The sequence below is a fragment of the Megascapheus bottae genome, chromosome 25 (assembly GCF_031878675.1).
Source record: "Megascapheus bottae isolate mThoBot1 chromosome 25, mThoBot2.hap1, whole genome shotgun sequence".
Lineage (NCBI taxonomy): Eukaryota > Metazoa > Chordata > Mammalia > Rodentia > Geomyidae > Megascapheus > Megascapheus bottae.
The window spans coordinates 23,579,061-23,597,424 of NC_143533.1; the positions used below are offsets into that span (position 1 = coordinate 23,579,061).

The 18,364-nt window shown below is 51.3% G+C and overlaps 1 long non-coding RNA gene across 1 annotated transcript in view; it reads left to right on the forward strand.

Annotated features, from left to right (window-relative positions):
• Positions 1-1,155: 1,155 nt before the first annotated feature.
• LOC150046660 (uncharacterized) overlaps positions 1,156-18,364 on the forward strand; it is a 131,901-nt gene continuing 114,692 nt past the window's right edge. Inside the window, exons 1-2 of the long non-coding RNA XR_016532625.1 lie at positions 1,156-1,551; positions 6,945-7,057. This is a non-coding gene — a long non-coding RNA (uncharacterized LOC150046660). The remainder of the gene's footprint in view (positions 1,552-6,944; positions 7,058-18,364) is intronic.

Genomic DNA, 18,364 nt, shown 5'->3' on the forward strand with positions numbered 1-18,364 from the left:
TCCCGAATTGAACCGGACACCCCCACATCACTTCTTGACCCAAAGTTTACTTTTTCCATCATGAAATTAATACATTGACACCTAAATAAAATCAGGAAAAGACCCCAAAGCTATGGAAAATTCCCACTCTGTGGCAGGTGGAAAGTGGATGTGCATAGAAACCGTTGCGAGAGACTGCAGGGTTCTCCCTGCTGCATCGGATGTGCTGGCTCCTCCTCATTCCTCCTCCGAGTGACAGGCACTGGAGGGGGCGCGCGTGGGCCGGCCTGCACCGTGTCTCCAGCCTCGCCACTCCACGGCTTCCGCGCTGTGGCCATCTCTGTTCCGGGGCCATCGCCTGACCCTGACCGCCAGGTACGGAGGGCTGGCACCTTCCTGCGATGGCTCATTCTGCAGTGGGTTCCCAGCTTCCGTGGCTTCCTCTAATCGCCCCACAGGCAGTTCCTGCATGAAAGTCCCCTCCGTGGGATCACGCCCTGCTTCCTGCTGTCCCCAGGGAGGGTTGCAGAGGCGAGGGAGATAGTTCTATCCTCGGGCGGCAGCAGCCAGGGCAGACACTGCGGGAAGCAGATAGAGTCAGGGCTCGAGAGGCCATGCGATTTCATCCTCACAGCACGTTGTTGTTACTCCCACGGTAGAAAGCCATGGTTTGGAGAGGAGAAGCGACATTCCCCAGACCACAGACAAGTAAGATTTCAGGCTGGCCTGCACCCAGGCCATTTGATCGGAAAGCCGGTGCTCAGTGTCCACAGGGAAGCAGGCCTGCTCCAGGGCCTGGTTGGGTGGATTCCTGAAGCAGAGCTCACTTGCTCCTGCTGAGGAAAGTGGAGAGAGCCTGCAGGAGGCCGGTCCTTCTCTGTCTGACTGTTGATACCAGGGAGAGCCTGGTTTGGCTCTTTCTGGGTCTTAGATCACTGCTCCCTGCAGCCTCCTCCAGGACGTGCCGAGGCCCCAGAGGAAAAGAGACTTTCTGATAGGTGGTTTTTGGAGTCAGGATTCCAGTGTTGAGTCTTCTTGCGGATTGGTCATCAAATCCCAGGGGAAGCGACCTTGGAGTGAACCAGCTTCCGGCAGGAACCGACAGCCGCCCTCCCGGGATCCCCCAGCAGCCCTCTTGTAATGCAGCCTGTGACTCAGACTGTTGGGACCCCGGGGCTGGACTGTATCCGGGTCTCCTAGGCTGGCTGGGCTGGCTGGGCCCGGGTGCAAGTAATGGGAAAGGGGGAAGCCTTTGTTCCGCTCTTTCATCTGGGGGAGGGCCAACTCTCCTTTCTTCCGTGATTTATTTACAAATTCCAATGAGCTCAAGCTTTCTAGTTTAGCCCTCCCTGCCTCCCTCCCTCTCTCTTTCCCCTTGTTCCTACTCTATTTTATTTCTCTTCATTTCTTTTCCTCACAGTCTTCCTCGTCTCCTTCCTTTTTGGTGAAGCACAAGGAGCCTCTTGGGGCATTGGGTCAGGAAACAGAGCTGAAGGTTCAAAGGAGCTACTTCCTCTGCTGTGGGGCTTGAACTCGGGGCCTGAGCACTGTCCCTGGGCTCTTCAGCTCAAGGTGAGCACTCTACCATTTGACCCACAGTGCCACTTCCACTTTCTGGGGGTTCATTGGAGATGAGAGTCTCACAGGCTTCTGTGGCCAGGCAGGCTTTGAACCATGATCCTCAAATCTCAGCCTCCTGAGTAGCTAGGATTACGGCGTGAGCCACCAACTTACGGATCCCATTCTTGACTGCTTCCCATGCACGGAGAAGGCGTGTGAAGTCAGCCAGCTGTTCCAGTTACTCCCTTCCTGTGAGCTACACTGCAGGGTAAATCTGAACGGTCTCTGGTGCTTGGTTTTGGATCAAGTTGGGGGGTGGGGGAGGACAGGGCGCCCAGGTCAGGGTCAGCTGGGCCACTCATGGCTCTGGCTACTCACCCTGCTGTACAGCTCTGCTCAGCTTACAGCAGGCAGCTCAGCTCTTCTTCGGCTTTCCCCCTCCATCCCATGTATGACCAACAAGCCAAGGTTTGCCCTGCTTTACAGAATCGCAGTGGATGATGGGAGTGAGGGGTTACTGCAGGAATGTTTGTTTGTAGAGGACTCTCTGGAGAAGCTCTTCTCCATCCCCGCCCTGCCCCACATTCCCACTACAATTGGCCAACGTGGATATGGCTCAGTCCAGGAAAGTGGGCGAGTCTGACCCCCAGTGCTTCTCTGGGCTTGACCTGGTGGAGGCTCCTTGCCACGGGGGCGGGGGGGGGGGGGGCGGTGATGTCAGTGGCTTCCTGCAGCTGCTGTAGCTGGGGACTCAGCCCCTCCTCCCCACAGCCCCAAGAGGAGCCCCAGCTGGGACCAGCGTGTGTGGGCTTCATGGCCCCATTGTTGCTCTGTCCACCTGGCATCGCAGGGAGCTTCCAGCAGTGACAGGACTCCCAGGGAGCCGGGAAGCCCCCAGCTCTCTCCATCCCCGGCTGAAGTCTCTTGTGTGCCAGTGTTCTACATAGATCTACGGATCTGGGCTCTGAGTACTTCCACTGAGTTAGCTGAGAAGTTTTTATGGTTGCTGTTTTTGAATTTTTTTTTTTTTAAAAAAGAAAGTGATTCGTCAGTGATCTGATTTTCTGCAGTGTATCTCTCCCAGTTGCCTAATTACACAGTCTCAATCTGCAGAACAGCTAGTGTGCCCTGAAATGTATGCCGACACATTTAACAAACACTAAAAAAATATGCGAGATATATACTTTTGGGCATTTGCATCTCATGTTAGGATGGAAAAAAACAACCTTTGCTTAATTTCTTTTAAGTTTGGAGCTTCTCAAATGTATTTGAGCACGCCAGTTTCTTGCATCCTAGTCTGTCTTGTGAAGTCAGTGTTCTTGATACAGTTGTCTACAACATTCTGTCTTAGGTGGGAAGACAGAGCAGCACGTGGCTTTTCCTTTTGAAATCGTATTTCCTCTCTGGCCTCATTTGCTCATTTATTAGACAGATCATAATTGAATCCATTTGTTCACTGAGTTACATATTCATACATTGTATTAGCAGTGTGTGAAATGCTGACCCCAGCAGCTTCAGCGCCCATGGCTGGGACAAGGCGGGTCCTTACCTTTGAGGGGCCATTGGATAAACTGTGCGACCCCCCAGACCTGGAGGTTCAGAGCTAGAGGCACAGGAGAGAACAGCCGACTTGGGAAGCACGAGGGGCAGAGAGAATAGACATGGCTGGAAGGATGCCTGGGCCAACGATGGGATTCCAGGAGCCTGGACACTTCAGAACTGGGCTTTGTCCGTGAGGGATGGACGCCCATGAAGAAGGCCTCTCAGAGAGACACTGTGGGGGTTCATTGTCTCTGTGGGCAGAGACAAAGGGGAGGATGAGAGCGTAGAGGGGTGTGTGTGTGAGTGTGTGTGTGTGTGTGTGAAGGAAGGGCAGCTAGGAGGAAGATAGGCTCACACATTGTAAGCACGTGTCAATTGTTCTGGGCTCCTGCTAGAAGCTGAGTGTCTGGTGTTTAAGAACATGGGCTATAAAACCTGACTGATTGGAGTTTGGATCACAGCTTCTTTACACAATCACAACACTATAGACTGCAATTCTTTTGAAAAATGTTCTCTTTGTATTAGCATGTGTAAAGGAGACTTCCATTGAATCTGGAGATGTGAAACCAATTATGGCAACATGTGCTTTAAGCCTGGCACCAAAACTGATACTTTGGAAATATGTTCATATAAAAATGTTCATTAGTGTGACTGGGACCTGGCACAAAGGGTGCAGACAGGAGGTACAGCGACGCCTCCCCCGGAGAAGCTGCAACCTAGCTGTCCTAGGGGACATCGGCTGCTCTGCTCCAGAGAGACAGGAGGGCCTGTGCTTGCTCGGGGTTTAATTTCTCCCTTAGTGTAAGAATTTTGACAACGAGAGAAAATCAGTGACTCACTCCCCCTCCCCAAGTCTTAGAACGTTCTCAGCTTGTCATCCACAAATCTGAGGGAAGCCTGGCAGGGGAGAGGGGTCAGTCGGGAGAGTGTGTCCTGATTCCCTCAGCCAGGCATTCTCGTCCCTGTTCCCTCAGCCAGGCATTCTCGTCCCTGTTCCCTCAGCCAGGCATTCTCGTCCCTGTTCCCTCAGCCAGGCATTCTCGTCCCTGTTCCCTCAGCCAGGCATTCTCATCCCTATTCCCTCATCCCAGGCATTCTCATCCCGTGGGCTCCATAGCTGTCCCCCACCTCACCAGTGTGCATCTGTTGTCACTGTGTGGTCCACTCGTCACCTCACGGGGACACATGTGCTTGTCTTTTGCACATGCTCACTGCTGGGCTGCCAGAGCCCTGGCCGGATTGACAGCCAGTGGCACAGCTGTCTTAACGCTGTGCTCTTCCAGGGGTGGTTTTAGTTTAGGCGTCTGATGGCTAAGCCGTCTGAAAGGAGCACTGTTTCCCCAGCGCAAACTCCACAGCCACGGTTGATCTCAGCCAGCCCCATCCACTCGGGTGACGACAAGAGCCGGGCTCTCATACTGTCATTTTGGAATTCTCCACAGTTCCTGCAGGGACATGACACTGCCTGCCATTCCCTCCGTGGTGATGCGCTACCATCTCGGGGAGGACTCACGGCATAGGAGAGAGCTGGGGTGGGGGGCGGGAGAGTGGGAAGGCTGGCAGGGATTTGGAAAAGCCCAGAAAGTATTGTGAGAATGGGATGCTGAAAGTTCCCAAATCACTGTGACCTGTTTGGAAAGCGTGGATTTCTACTGAAAACGCTTGTCCAGGGTTATCTGGAAGGTAAGGCACGGCAGTGTGACATGTACGAGTGTGAGATTGAGACCAGGGATACATGCAGTCCCCGGGGTGCTGTGTGAGGACATGCGCAGTTCTTGGGGTGCTGTGTGGGGACATGCGCAGTCCCCGGGGTGCTGTGTGGGGACATGCGCAGTCCCCGGGGTGTTGTGTGGGGACATGCGCAGTCCCCGGGGTGCTGTGTGGGGCATGCGCAGTCCCCGGGGTGCTGTGTGGGGCATGCGCAGTCCCCGGGGTGCTGTGTGGGGCATGCGCAGTCCCCGGGGTGCTGGGTGGGGACATGCGCAGTCCCTGGGGTGCACTGTGTCTTCTCTCAGGGCTCAAAGCCACTTCCTGCTTACTCTCACTGCTCCTGTAATAGTGGCCTAGTTTGAATGGCTGGGGTGTTGGGGGGGGAGTAGGGACGGGGGGGGGGTGGCAGTGGGGGGGAGGATATAGGAAAAGGGCTGTGGGTGGGAGGGGGGTGCCAGAAGTGGAGCCATGGCTCCTTGAGCATAAGAGCTCGGGGACAGCACCTAGGTCCTGAGTTCTAGCCCCAGAATCGGCGCACACAGCAACAATCAGCGCAAGGGCAGACACACAATCGCCAGGACGGTCTGGACACGAGTCTCTGATACTCTTTTACAATGTCAGTAGGCCAGGCCCGAGGGAAACGGAGAGAAGGATGCCAGATCCACTCAGTGCTGTAGCTGTGTTCCCAGACGAGTTTCATTACCACGCAAGGCCACGGGGAAGAGAGAGGGCTGTGTGTGGAGGGCCCCATGCCTGTTTTTAGGTTCAAGGTGCAGGCTCTGGACGCACATCTTGAGACTCACCGAGTGGAGCTGGGCCCCCACCTGGTATGTGTGGCTCTGTGGTCGGGGATGATGGTGGGAGGGGGAGGCGCAGTCCCAGACAGATCTCAGCAGGCCTTCCCTTTCCGCCCGTGCCCTGCTGGGCCTATGATGGAAGCTTCAGGGCACTGTGGCTCAAGCCTGCCGGCTACTTGGGAAGCTGAGATTCAAGAATTGAGGTTTAAGGCCCAGCAGTTTACACCATTCCATCTCAGTGCTGGGCTCAGCCGTGGGCAACTGCCATCCCAAGCCACAGGGGAAGCACCGTGGCCGAGGACCCTTGTGCTTGCCTGCCATTCCAAGGACACAAACAGGGGGACCACAGTCCAGCAGTCCAGGCTGGCTCTGGCCCAAAGGAGAATCTATCTATCTTGAAAATAACGAACCTCCTAAGCAAGTGCAAGTCCCTGAGTTCAGACCCATGTACTGGAACAGAAAATGTGGAGCTGCAGCTTACACTGCTTCCGTCTTGGGGCAGGGGGAGGGAATGTTAGGAAAGCGTAAGTGGTGATTCATGGTATTGTGCAAGCTTTCCTTGAGTGTGTGTGAGCTTAGCAGTAGGGGAATTCATAGATCTCAGCCTGCAGGAAGAAAGTCTCCACTTTCCAAGAACACAGGGGCCCTTCCCCAAGACCTCCCACTGTGTGTGGCAGTGGCTGTGGCAGTGTGGCACTGTATAGCAGTGTGTGTGACAGCGTGTGGCACACGAAGTTTACGGTGCTGACAAGGACCCGACGGTGATCACCCCAGCAACATGTGCCAGGCGTTACCGAGCCTGCTCCTTGCTTCCGGGCACAGCTTTTGTCTGCTGCGGTGGGCAGTGCCCTGCAGGCCCAGAGGGCTCCCCTGCAGCCCCCAGAAAACATTCTTGTGGTGTCGGCTGTGGTGCCTTCACTGCGACTTTGCAGAATTCACATTAGTTAGCTAGTTCTTGTGGAACCGTGGCTCTCCCATTCTCTTCCTGGTTGGTCCTTCTCCATGGATCATGTTTCTCTTGCAACATGCATGTTCATACGTGTTCAACATGCATGCACACAGTGTGTATGGGGAGACGGAACTCAGTCACAACCCTGTGGATTTAATTTCATATTATTTTTCAGCGTGTCAGTTTATGAGCTCAGCGCACCGTTTTCAGAGGTCTTTGGTTCTTAGAAAAGACAGCACCTTTAGAGTCTTTCACAAGAGGATTATTATCAGGAAGGCATCATAGAGCATTCTTCCAGAATCCTGGGGCAGGTTATGAAAGAGCGCAGCCAGTCCCACGGGATGGAACAGCGTCTCTGGGGTCTTTTCACTGTGAATTACCTTCGTGTCTGTCTTTCTACTGCACAGCGTCCCCATGCCTTCAGTTTGTCCATTGGTCCAGAAACTCCCGGTGGCTTCAGGATTCCCAGTTCAGCTGGCTCAGAGCCCTGGGTCCCCTCACCAGACTGCAGACTGGCCAGGTAAGATGTCGGCTTGGGGGAGGGAAGACACGGCATTTGTTGTTCAGTTACCACAAAACCAAGCACATCTCCGAGTTGTGTTTAACACTGGTCGAGAACTCCCATGATTGTAATTTTGTACTGTGGTGTGTGGAATTAAAGCTGCGCAAATGGTAAATGTCACCGGTGAGTGGCAGTTGAGGAGGCGCTTTGGGTATGGTCAGAGTTCCCAGAGGTTTCTGCACTGACTTTGTTTTAAAACTTGGTAGCTCTGAGAAAGCGAGATGTGCTTTTCGTCGTCTTGTGTTTCACTTAGTGTAGAGCAGGTGGCCAAGGCTCTCCAGGTCTTAGAAGGCGAGGCAGGACTTAAGAAGCAAGCACCCTCGCCCGTTCTCGAGCCCCGGTGGCCGCGCAGGAGTGAGCTAACTCCTTGAAACCATCGCCCGTGGCCTGGGACTGGCACAGGTAGAATGCGCTGTCCCCAGTTTCCCCAGACACAAGTCCAAAGCACAACAAGATTCCCTGCTGTCTGCTCTCAGATTCGCTGTTGTTCTGGGAAATGTCTCTGGGGCAGAAAGCAGTGTTATTGCACTAAAAATAATCGTGTCAGGAACGACTCATGTTAAAAAAAACTCACGAGGATTTGGCCCCAAAACAAGTTCATTTGAGGTCCAGACGATAAAAAATGTCACTTAGATGTAGAAAACAAATAGCTCCATAAAATCCATGTCCACACTTCCGCTCTTCTGTCCTTTCCCTTCTGCTTCTCGTGACCAAAGCTTGAAAAGGGGACCAGTCTTGAGGGCGAGGGCTCAGATCAGGGAGGTTCAGGTTGTGTGGATGTGAGTGCAGGCCTTTGACTCCGGCAGTGCTTTTGTTTGCTTGATGTGGAGTTGTGTCACTGATGCCTGGCTGTATGAGGGCTACAAAAGAAACGCAGAACACAAGTGTGTGTCTCTAAACCAGTGGATTTACACACAGAATAGAAGGGCACAACAACCTGCCAAAGTGCCTGAGAGAGGAAAGTGTGGGTGAATGAAGGCGGAAGCGCCTGGGTCTGTGTTATAAGACTTGCTAGGGGAAGAAGTTCCAAACGCGTTCCTTTTATACTCTCTGGTTTTGGAAGCCATTTCTAATCATGCTAGACACAAATTCATTATATCCACATTCTTTGTTCTGTTTTTCTTAGAATAATTTTTTGGGGTGTTTACAAAACTTTTCTACACTTAGGTTTCTTAAAAAAAGCATGGCAGCAGTATGAGAGAGATCCCAGTTTTCCTGAGGATGCCAGCGAATTGTTCCAACACTAGATGATGCGATCCATGAGTGAAAAAACAAGTCTGCCTGTGCTTTTGGGCTGTAATCTTCAAGCTTGCTAAGACAGCTACCTGGATTGCAGTTCCCCCTTATTTATGTTTCCTGCCGAAGTTGGGATGAAAGCTCTGTGCCCCACGCTCAGCGCTTTCGTTGTTGTTGAGGTGGGGGTGGTTGTTGTGAATGGCTTCTTTCAGGCTAGCCTGGAACTGTGACCCTTCAATCTCAGCCTCGGGAGTAGCTGCGATTAATGTAGAACCCAGTTAGAATGACTTAAAAAAAATTCCTGAGACAGTTTAGAAGTTTTGGTTTATTTCTCTAGGCCCTTCCTTTATTAACTCTCTGTACCTCCCATCAAAGTGGACGTTGGCAGTGTCTTTGCTTGTGGAATTCCTGAAGTCCAGACGTTGCCAGGGTATTTGCTTTCTTCTCCTTCCCTTTTCCTTAGCAGGCTTTGAGAAGAGCTCTGAGAGTGGGTTTTGTGCCACAGGCATCCTGGTAGACCTGAGCTTGTAAATGGGTGCCTTTCTTTGCAGGTAGGTTTCTGGAAAACGGCAGGAAAGCCCATTTTGAATTGCTTCTTCACGTCTCCCAGGGCTGCTGTTCCAACGTCTCCCCTGTACCTGGGGGGCGGTGGGGGGAGAGCTGCATTTTCTCTTTCTCGCCGAGTGTCTTTCTGAAAAGACTGATCACAGCTCTTCCTCCCTCCCTTTAGTTTTCTCTCCTGCTTTATTTCTTTTTTCATAGAGGAGTTCCAGAACTCAAGGCCCTCTGAGAGCTCAGGCTTGGCGTTTGTCCCCACAACCAGCTTGCCCCCTCTGGCTCTGTATTTGTAGTACTGGGATATCCAGACTTCTCTCTCCCAAACAACATGTGATGCTTTCAGCTCGGACTTGGCTGCTGGCCTGGCGGGCTTGTGTTAAGAGGCATGCCAGGGGGGTGAAAGGGACCTGCTCCCCTCACTCCCTCCTCCAGACTATAATTCATAAAGGAAGTTGGCTGCCCCAGTGGATACACTGCAACACATAATGCAGTCATGTCCCCAACTTAGGGAGAGGAGAAGTGTGTATCCGGGGCCCTCTGGTCATGCTTCTGACTCCATCCTTGTGCTCATTTCATAGATGAGGTTAGAGGGTGGAGCAGAGGAAGTCTAAGCGGCGGCCTCGCATCCTGGACGCAGAAGGCCTTGGTCTGCATGTTGGCTCTGCATGGGTCGAGTTGGGAAGGCAGTGTGAGTGGGATGTGCGTGGAGGTGTGCAGGCCTCTGGGGTCAAGGAGAATAGCGGACAGGTGACTTACACGCCAGCTGGCCCCCAGGACAAGCTGGGGAGACGGGCTCCAAGCGCGTTAAGCAGTGCAGGAAGCCGTGTGTAAGGGAGATGCGCAGAATCTGTGTGCAGCTGGGGCTGGCCTGGGGAGTCAGCACTCTCCACCTTGGCGCTGCAGCTAGGAGGATGGGCTGGCGTCAGACCGTAGGCGTCCTCGAACACCCTGAGAAGGAGCTGGGCCCGCAGTCCACAGCCAGTTCTCATTAGATGTGTCCAGGGCCAGGCTTGCATGTGTATAAGCTCCTGGAGCAGCTGCCAGGTGAACTGCGAGGGCCGGACACAGAGCAAGGGAGGCAGATGGGGCGCCACCTTCTCCTCCTGCGCCTCACAGAGGAGGGCTGAGGCTGTAGACCCCAGGCGCCCTGCTTCTCTGGGAAGTTACTTCCTCCACGTGAGTCTTCCTTCCTGCCTTTCACAACTGGCAGATCCTCATCCCAGCCAAGAAACCCACCTGGACATAGAAAAAGGGGGACTGGAAGCTAAACCCATGCTCTGGAAAGCCCCGAATAACAAACATTTACTCCCTGCATAGTTGAAATTGCTAAAAGACACAGTGAACTTCCTCATTCGGGGAGTCTTGTAGATTTAAATGAACTCCTAATTGTTCTATGTGACACATCGTTGTCATGGAAACATAAACTGTGATAATGCTCTTTGTAAACAAGTGTCAACACATTTTTCCAGCCTGCTTGAAAGGAATCTCCGTGAAAAACTACCAAGAGAATTCATTCCCAGTATTTCAACATCTGTTAGTAGCCAAAGTCAGCTGGTAAAGAATCAATCCTTTCCTGGGCTATAGAAATAGACTGTGTGTTATTGTCTTGATCGAGAGTTAGAAACAGCCCCACTGTACTTTCTGCTTCAATAACCAATGCAGGCTGTGCTCCCCAGCTTGGCATTGTGTAAGAGAGCCGGAGACGGCCTCGCACCTGGAGAGGGCCAGCAAGGCCCACACGTGTGCAGACTCCACGCTGGACGGTGGGTCCTTGGTGATGGGAAGTGTAAACAGGGGAAGAGAAGGCAGAACAGAGGCGTGTGGGAGAAGCTTTCCGAGAGGAGGATTTGACTCAGTTGGGAAGAGTTTACTGCTTGGTCCTGCCTTGGCTTGCCTGTCGTGGAAGGGACAGATAAGGGCCAAAGACTGTTGGTCACAAATACTGGAGAGAGACTTCTTACGCAGCAACTACGTCATCTTGATTCTCCTCCCTCGCAGCAGAGGGTCACTCTGAGGACACAGGCTGATCAGAGACATACCAGACAAGACCAGAGACATTTAGACCTCAGGAGAAAGAAGGAAAAGCCATGGATTGGGTTTTTTTGGGGGTTTTTTTGGTGGCTCATGGGGCTTGAACTTGGCCTGGGCACTGTCCCTGAGCTCTTCAGCTGAAGGCTACTGCCCTACCCTTGAGCCAAGCCCCACTTTCCATTTTCTAGAGGTTAATTGGAGATAAGAGTCTCAGGTCCTTTTGTGCCCAGGCTGGCTTTGAACCTTGATCCTCAGATCTCAGCCCCTGAGTAGCTAGGATTACAGGCGTGAGCCACCACGCCCGGCTAAGAAAGGCTCTTGATGGTTTTCGTTACCGGTTGCTTTATGTACATTTTTCATCTGCCCCATATCTGCAGGTCAACACTTAAGTATCTAGTTGAATTATTCTTTTTCCACACCAGAATGGAGGGAAGTGAGTCTAACAACCAAGACATTCTGAAAAGCGCTTGTGGCTATCTTGCATGTTGTTGAATATAACTCTTCTTTAAACTTGTAGGTAAAACTGCACCTGCCTCAGACTGTTTGCCATTCAAGAAAAGTTTGCCATTTTTTTGCCAGTCCCGGGCCTTGAACCCAGGGCCTGAGCACTGTCCTTGGGCTTTCTCAAGGCTAGAGCTCTACCACTTGAGCCTCAGCACCACTTCTGACTTTTTTCCCCTATATATGCTGTACCAAGGAATCAAATCTGGGTCTTCATGCATGCTAGGCAAGCACTCTACCACTAGGCCAAACTCCCAGTCCCAGTTTGCCATTCTTGAATGACATGGAGTTTCTACATTCACATGTAGTTTCATTGATTATCACCACTAGGAAAGAAAAGGAAGATGCATGAAATCTTTATCAGGTAGAATCTATCTTTATGAGTTGGCATTTTCCAACATATGTAAAAAAATGGTCCCACAGGTCGAATGAAGCAGGACTGGGCATCACCGATTACACAGTTAAACTGATCGTTGTGACATCTGATTGAGAACAGTGCTGGAATTCCTCATGGATTCTGGCATTCATGAGTCCTTTTCTGCACTCGAGTCTTTCTCCTCTCAATTTTGAAGACTGTGAATGTGACAAGTTCACCACTTTGTAAAAAAATAAAATGCAGTTATCAAACATCTCAGTGCAGCAGATAGATAACTCTCATGCGGGCAATGCTGGATAAACAATAGCAAAGATGACCTCTAAAGTGTGGGTGGCAGAGGGCTCCAAGGTGGTAAACTTGACTTGCTGATGACTTCATGAGCCTCTGGACTAGACTGGGACTTTATTTAATAATCAGGCAGAGGGTGGAGAGGGGAAACAGACGCCCCAGAGGTGACCATGTACAAGGCCTCTCAGTTTATTTCTGAAGTGGTGGACGTTTGAGTCCTTATATAGGGCTCAGTTACTACCCTGGGGCAAAGACGTTCCTTGTAACAAGAAGTACACGAATAGCTACAGGATAAGTGAGTCACAGTTCTCTCTGAAGGCTGAGAGCTTTCCCTTGGCCTCTGCTCAGACGGGTCAGCTATTTTACAGAGAAATGCACCTTCATAGGCAGAAACATCCCACAGGGCTCTAGGGTGGGAAAGGGAGTGCTGGTGATGATGATGAAGATGATGATGATGATGATGGTGATGATGGTGATGATGATGATTTTTTTGAGGTTTGTAATGACCATTTTCCTTTTGGAAGTTTACTATATATCAAGGACTGTCTAAGGAGAGATAATTTGGAGAATAAGTCATTTTTCTGATTTATTTATTTATTTTTTGCCAAGCCTGGGCTTGAGCTCAGGGCCTGAGCACTTCTTTACCTAGTGCCACAGTGTTCACGTGTCAGTGATTTGTCACTGCAGGGAAGTTTGGCATGCACCCCCTCTATTCTAACATCCCGGTCACCGTCATCTGCAGAGAGCTGTCAACCCCTCGACGGGGTGGGGCTTGGCCCCAGTGTGGAAGGCGCTCTTGGAAGCCTGTTCTTGTCTGTTTTGCAGCGCTGGCAGTCTGTGGGCCCCACAGCCACACATGGTAGGCTAGGGAGGACCTGGTGCTTCAGCTCTTTAGAACTTGCTGCTCCCAGGTCAGTGACCATACAGCGAGGTGTAGGGCTTGAGCGGCCTGACGGGCCCTGGCCTGGCCCGGGCCTGTGTTCCCGGGGCGAGACTTGCTGGACCAGGTGGGTGTTTGTGATCCGGCTCAGGCCCCTCCGCAGTGTCACTCCTTCCATGACGGCGGACGGACGGCATGGCTGTGCAGCCAGTCAGATCCCTGCGCACAGAGGGAACAGGCTGTGTGCGTCAGGTCAGCCCAGCCGAGGCAGTCACGGCCTGCTTCGGGCCTTATAAGGGTGTGGGTTCCGGCAGAAGCAAGATGGCCCCCACTCGGAGCCCCTGGCTTTGAGCATTCCCGGATGACATCTGTGCTTCTTCCAACCCAGGCTCTGCTTGCTTGGCTCCTTGCAGTGCCGTGGTTGTGCAATAGCAGCTTGGCGGGTTCTGCATCCTGTGAAATCTGTACATTTTCAATCTGACATCTCAAAAAGAATCGTGGAATCGCTTTTTATTAGGGTGGTTATCGTAAAGCTGAGACATTCCCGCTAACCGGGGCGAGGGATTGGGGGTGGCGGGGGAGCTGCCGTCAGAGCTGAGCACACCAGGTTCATCCTGGCTTCCTCTGCACATGTTTTAGGCTCCCCAGAGCTCAGGTTCATCTTTTAGGAAGTGGAGGAAATAGCGTTTACCTTGTAGGGTAGTTGTGAGGACTGCATGCAATATAAGCTAAGTGTGCAGTGAATGCCAGACTCTGTGCATTTCGTACGAAAGCAAAAGCAGCATGCGCTGCCCCAACGTGTGAGCACGCCAGTGCCCCCTCCCCCCTGTGGGATCCGGGAATGTCTGGATGGATGGATCGATACCCACAGAGACCGTCCGCGGACCTTCTCCTCCCCGCCACCGGCTGCTGCAAACAGCCCAAAGAGTTTTCCTCTAACCCTCACCTGTGCCTAAGACCTGGAGATGGAACTTATCTTGGACTCTAATTTTTAGAAGTCTGGAAGAAAACTGCTTTCTTCTACTTTTTGAAATAGTTCCCTGTTACTATAGCATCCATGCTGTCTCCAAATACAGTTTATGACAGGCTTTCTTTGCACCATGAGAAAAGGTATAGTCCTTCCCTTCAGAGTCTCCATGACATAATGCTGGTAAGCTGGCTCCTTAGCACGTTGAAGACAAGATGTGCCATCTCACAATTAGGCATAGAACCCACACAGTGTAAAGAAACCAAGCAAAACAAAGCAGAAGGCATGGCTCAGGCGGGCAGAGTGCCAGCCAGTGAGAAAGTGTTACATACCAAGTTCAGGTCTTGGTCTCAGACCAAAAAGAAAGAAAGAAAAAAAGAAAACAAAACCAAAAACTTCTTCCTGGGACACACTATGTGAAGTTGCAGGTAACTTCTCCTTTTTAGGATTTCTATTTGTTAGTTATTTTTCCTGGAACCCAGGGCCTCAGGCTGTTGCTTGGCTCTCTTGCTCCTTCCCCTACATTCCATCCTACGACTTACATATTATTTTATGCCACCAGGCTTTGTCCCTGTGTGTGTTGATCCGGGTCTCTAACGGGAGGCTGGGCCCTCGGAGCTACACTCGCCTACATGAGCGGGTAACCCTGAGCTGAGACCCAGCTCGTGAAGGGCTTAGCGGGGCCCCCATTTCTCTGGCGCTGTCATTGGCTGCGTATTTCCACAAGTTGGCTCTTCATCTTTCCTTCTTGAAAAAAGTCTTCAAGAGCTATTTGCAGCTCATTAAGGGGAGTCATCATTAGCTCTGATTACTTTTTAACTGAGCAAGCAATTTGGAAGTTTGGCAAATATAAGCCCGATCTGTCTTGGAGCTCTTCCCTCTTATTGGTTTAGTTAGCTTAGGCCCTGCGTGGGTTTAAGCCCCGGGGGTGATTGGTAGCCGAGTAACTGGAGTAACTAAACGGCTTCTAGCCTCAGCGTCAATTCTGTTGGTGTCTGGAATGGAGCTCCGGAGAATATTAAACAGAACTTTGGATGTAGGAAGAGACATCGCAACATGGCTGCTAAGGCCCGGGAGGGTGGACTTTGTGGGCCTGTTGTCGGGGATGCCCCTTCCGTCCCCCATTCCTTTAGTATCTAGAAGGACCTGCCTGCTCTCTAAGACTCGCCCCTTAACTCAGTGCTTATGTGGACCAGCTGCTGGAGGAGAGCAGCTGACAAGCAAGGACCTGGCTGCATTCTCCTCTGACGAAGGAGCCTCGATTCCTCTCAGCAATCCTATTTCTTCTCCCACTGGCGGCTGTTTTTTTAAAATGGCAAACACCTGAGCTCTTTGTCATCGGCAGTTAAGCCAACATGCTTCCTTGCAGGTGTGCAGAGTTGAAGGTTCTGGTTCCCCCAGAGTTGGGCCCTGCGGGCTCTGCAGGTTCTGCACCGGACATATACTGTAGAGTATTTGCTATGGCTTTTCTCTGAGCTGCCACAGCAGGGATAAGAGTGAAGCAAGCAGCTGTCGCCCTGGGGTTGCTTGGGGTTGAAACTGGGAGATGAAATGGACGCAGTGACCCCGTGGTGAAACGTGACGGAATATACTTTTTGTATACTCTCTCCTCATTTTTCCAGCAAGAGACTCCGGTTAATGATTTCCCACCATTACAGAATTCCCTTCCTACCCTCACTGGCCAGCAAATCTACCTTGGAATTATTAGCCAGCCCCGTGGCCGAGTTTGAAATTCTCCACACTGGCAAGTCTTAGTGTGTGATCTGAGGAATACATGCAAGAGCAAGGCTAAGGTACTGGTCTGGTTGGATGTTTAGTGTGGCGTATGATGTTTGGTAGGGGGATGCTTAGGACACATAAGAAACACCCCTGACTTTCTGTGTTGGGAAAGCTCGAAATCGACAGCCAGCATGAGCAATAATCACTTCTGGCTCAGAAGGGTGATTGTCCGGCTTCCGTGTTACTGCGATTCGTGCCGTTGCCATTGCTGTGTTAACCCTGAGCGGCGGAGGGCAGACATGCGGCCTTTTCCCTGCCCACCTCACTTTGCCCAGGGAGCCTTGGCAGCGGTGACAGTGCATCCTTGGAGATCTGGCAGTTCTTCCTTAGAGCTTTTACTTCCTCGTGGACTGCGGGGTTCAGGAGAGCTGCTTTTGTTTTGTGTCATGGAATCCAGACCCTCTCTTCTCTTTGTTTCCCGTAAGATGCCATCAGCAGTCCACTTCATCGGATGAAGTTTAGTAAGTGTTTGTTCGTGGAATGGAAAGAATTAATTTAATGGATGGTGTGGTGTGTTCCTTGAGCAGAATCCTTCTTTGCATTTGTTTCTGATTTGTGTGTGTGTGTGTAAGGCGACATGGAATGTACACACACGTGTTGTTTCATGCTTTCCTATGATTGGAATCCCACGTGCCCAATGACATTTGCTGCATCATTCAGTTAGTGATGGGTTTCTGTAAGTGACAGCGCTGGGAGGGACCTGTTGTCAGGAAGTGTTACCGAGCACAGCGGAGTTACGAAGTGGGATTGCCCCCAGCTGCATTTTGCAAGGGGAGAGAGACAGATGCCTGGCTCAATTTAATTTGAAAGGCATGTTCCTCAGACCTGTACGCTGAGCTGTTAGACTGATGGGTTTTCTCATAAGCCTCGTGTTGCACATGATATCCATTATGGCTCAGGGGGCGGGGTATGGATGCCGATGGCGGCGTGAACCGGCAGAGCCCTGTGGCGCGTGGCAGAGGCACGGGCGGGAGCTGACCCTGAGTTGGGTTTTATAGAATGAGCGGTGGTGCAGTGGCTTCGCTCTTAGAATTGTGAGCAAAACGCTACCTCTTTATTTCATTGCAGATAAAATAAATCCATGCCCCAAGACATAATGTAGTAGGTGAATGGGCTAAAAGGAGACGTTCCCCAGTGCTGGTTCACAGCGTTAAGGGAAAGCTTCTTTGGCACTGGATGATTTTAAACATTTGATCTATCATCTCTCTACCTACCTATCCATATCTAACTTTGTTTAGAACTGGGCTTACACTTAACAAGCCAAGGTAGGTTTTTTTTCTGTATAATTGTTTTAGAAAAATTTTCTAATGATGTACTAACTTTTTTTTGAAAGCCTTGGGAGCTATTGATTGAAACTGAGGGAACCACGAACATTTTCTGAAAGGGCCTCAGGGGTGATTTCATTAGCAACAATTCATAATGATACATCTATATAATGTACTTGGATCAAACTCATCCCATCTAAATTATTCTTTAGTAGGCTTCTTTGTCTTCCGTGTGTGTGTGTGTGTGTGTGTGTGTGTGTGTGTGTGTGTGTGTGTGTGTCTCAATGTGGGCACTGTCCCAGAGCTTTGTTGTACAAGGCTGGTGCTTCACCACTTGAGCCACAGCTCCATTGCTGGCTGTTTGGTGGGTAAGCAGAGATCGGAGTCTTGTAGACTTTCCCGCTGGGGCAGGCTTCGAATCACGATCCTCACACTTCAGCATTGTGAATAGCTAGGGTTACAGGCACGAGCCTGTTCCAACTTAGAATTATCTGTTATGTTTCTTTTATGATATTAATTTTGTGGTTAAATTATATATCATTTTCTGTTTCCAAAACTGGATTTTTTTGTTCAGCTTATTCTATCTCACTTTTTTTTTGGTTTGGCATTTGAGGCATGTAAAACAGCATCCAAATTATTCTTCACATGTATACTATGAAGTTTGATATGTAATTTTTTTCTCTCCTCTGCAAACTCTGAAATTGCGGAATTGGCTTCCTCTTTGACTCAAGAGCCATCTGGGGAGGTGTTTTTATCAGCTAGTTTCTGTGCTGCCCATTTCCCTGTGGTCAGAGAACAGGCCCAGGGCTTCCTGCGTCTTAGTGGCAGGGGTGCTGAAGGAAGTGGGGCCCGACCGACCGACTGACGTGGGCACACAGGAAGTGCTTGGTACCCAGGCCAGGGAGGCCTCAGGGCGAGCGGCAGGAAGAGTGACCAGGAAGGACTCACACAGGAAGGCATAATCAGCAGCTGCTGGCTTTCTCACAGACTGTGGTGGACGCGTGTGCGTCTCCTCCCCGACCACCTTCTCCACGCTCAGCAGCGGCGGGGTGCTGCGGGGACGTGGAGATGGACAGTGTGTCTCTTCTTCTGCCTTCTTGTCCCCTGCTCCCCCGGGAGAAGAGGGGCAAGACAGAGAACTATCTTCACAGGCAGTAGGGAAAGGGTCCCCTGTAAGCACAGAGCCGCTTTGTTTTCCTGTCCTACTCGGATTCCACCAGCCCCACCAGTGCCGTTCATCACTGGCAAAGACAGATTTCGCATCCGGGTCCCGTGTCTTCTCCTCTTTTCTCTCTCGGGGCAGGCTGGGCACGACTGAGACATTCTTTGTCCCGGGTGTCTGCACTCATGCTCTCCTCTATCTTTCTCCCGGGGTGGGTTTTCC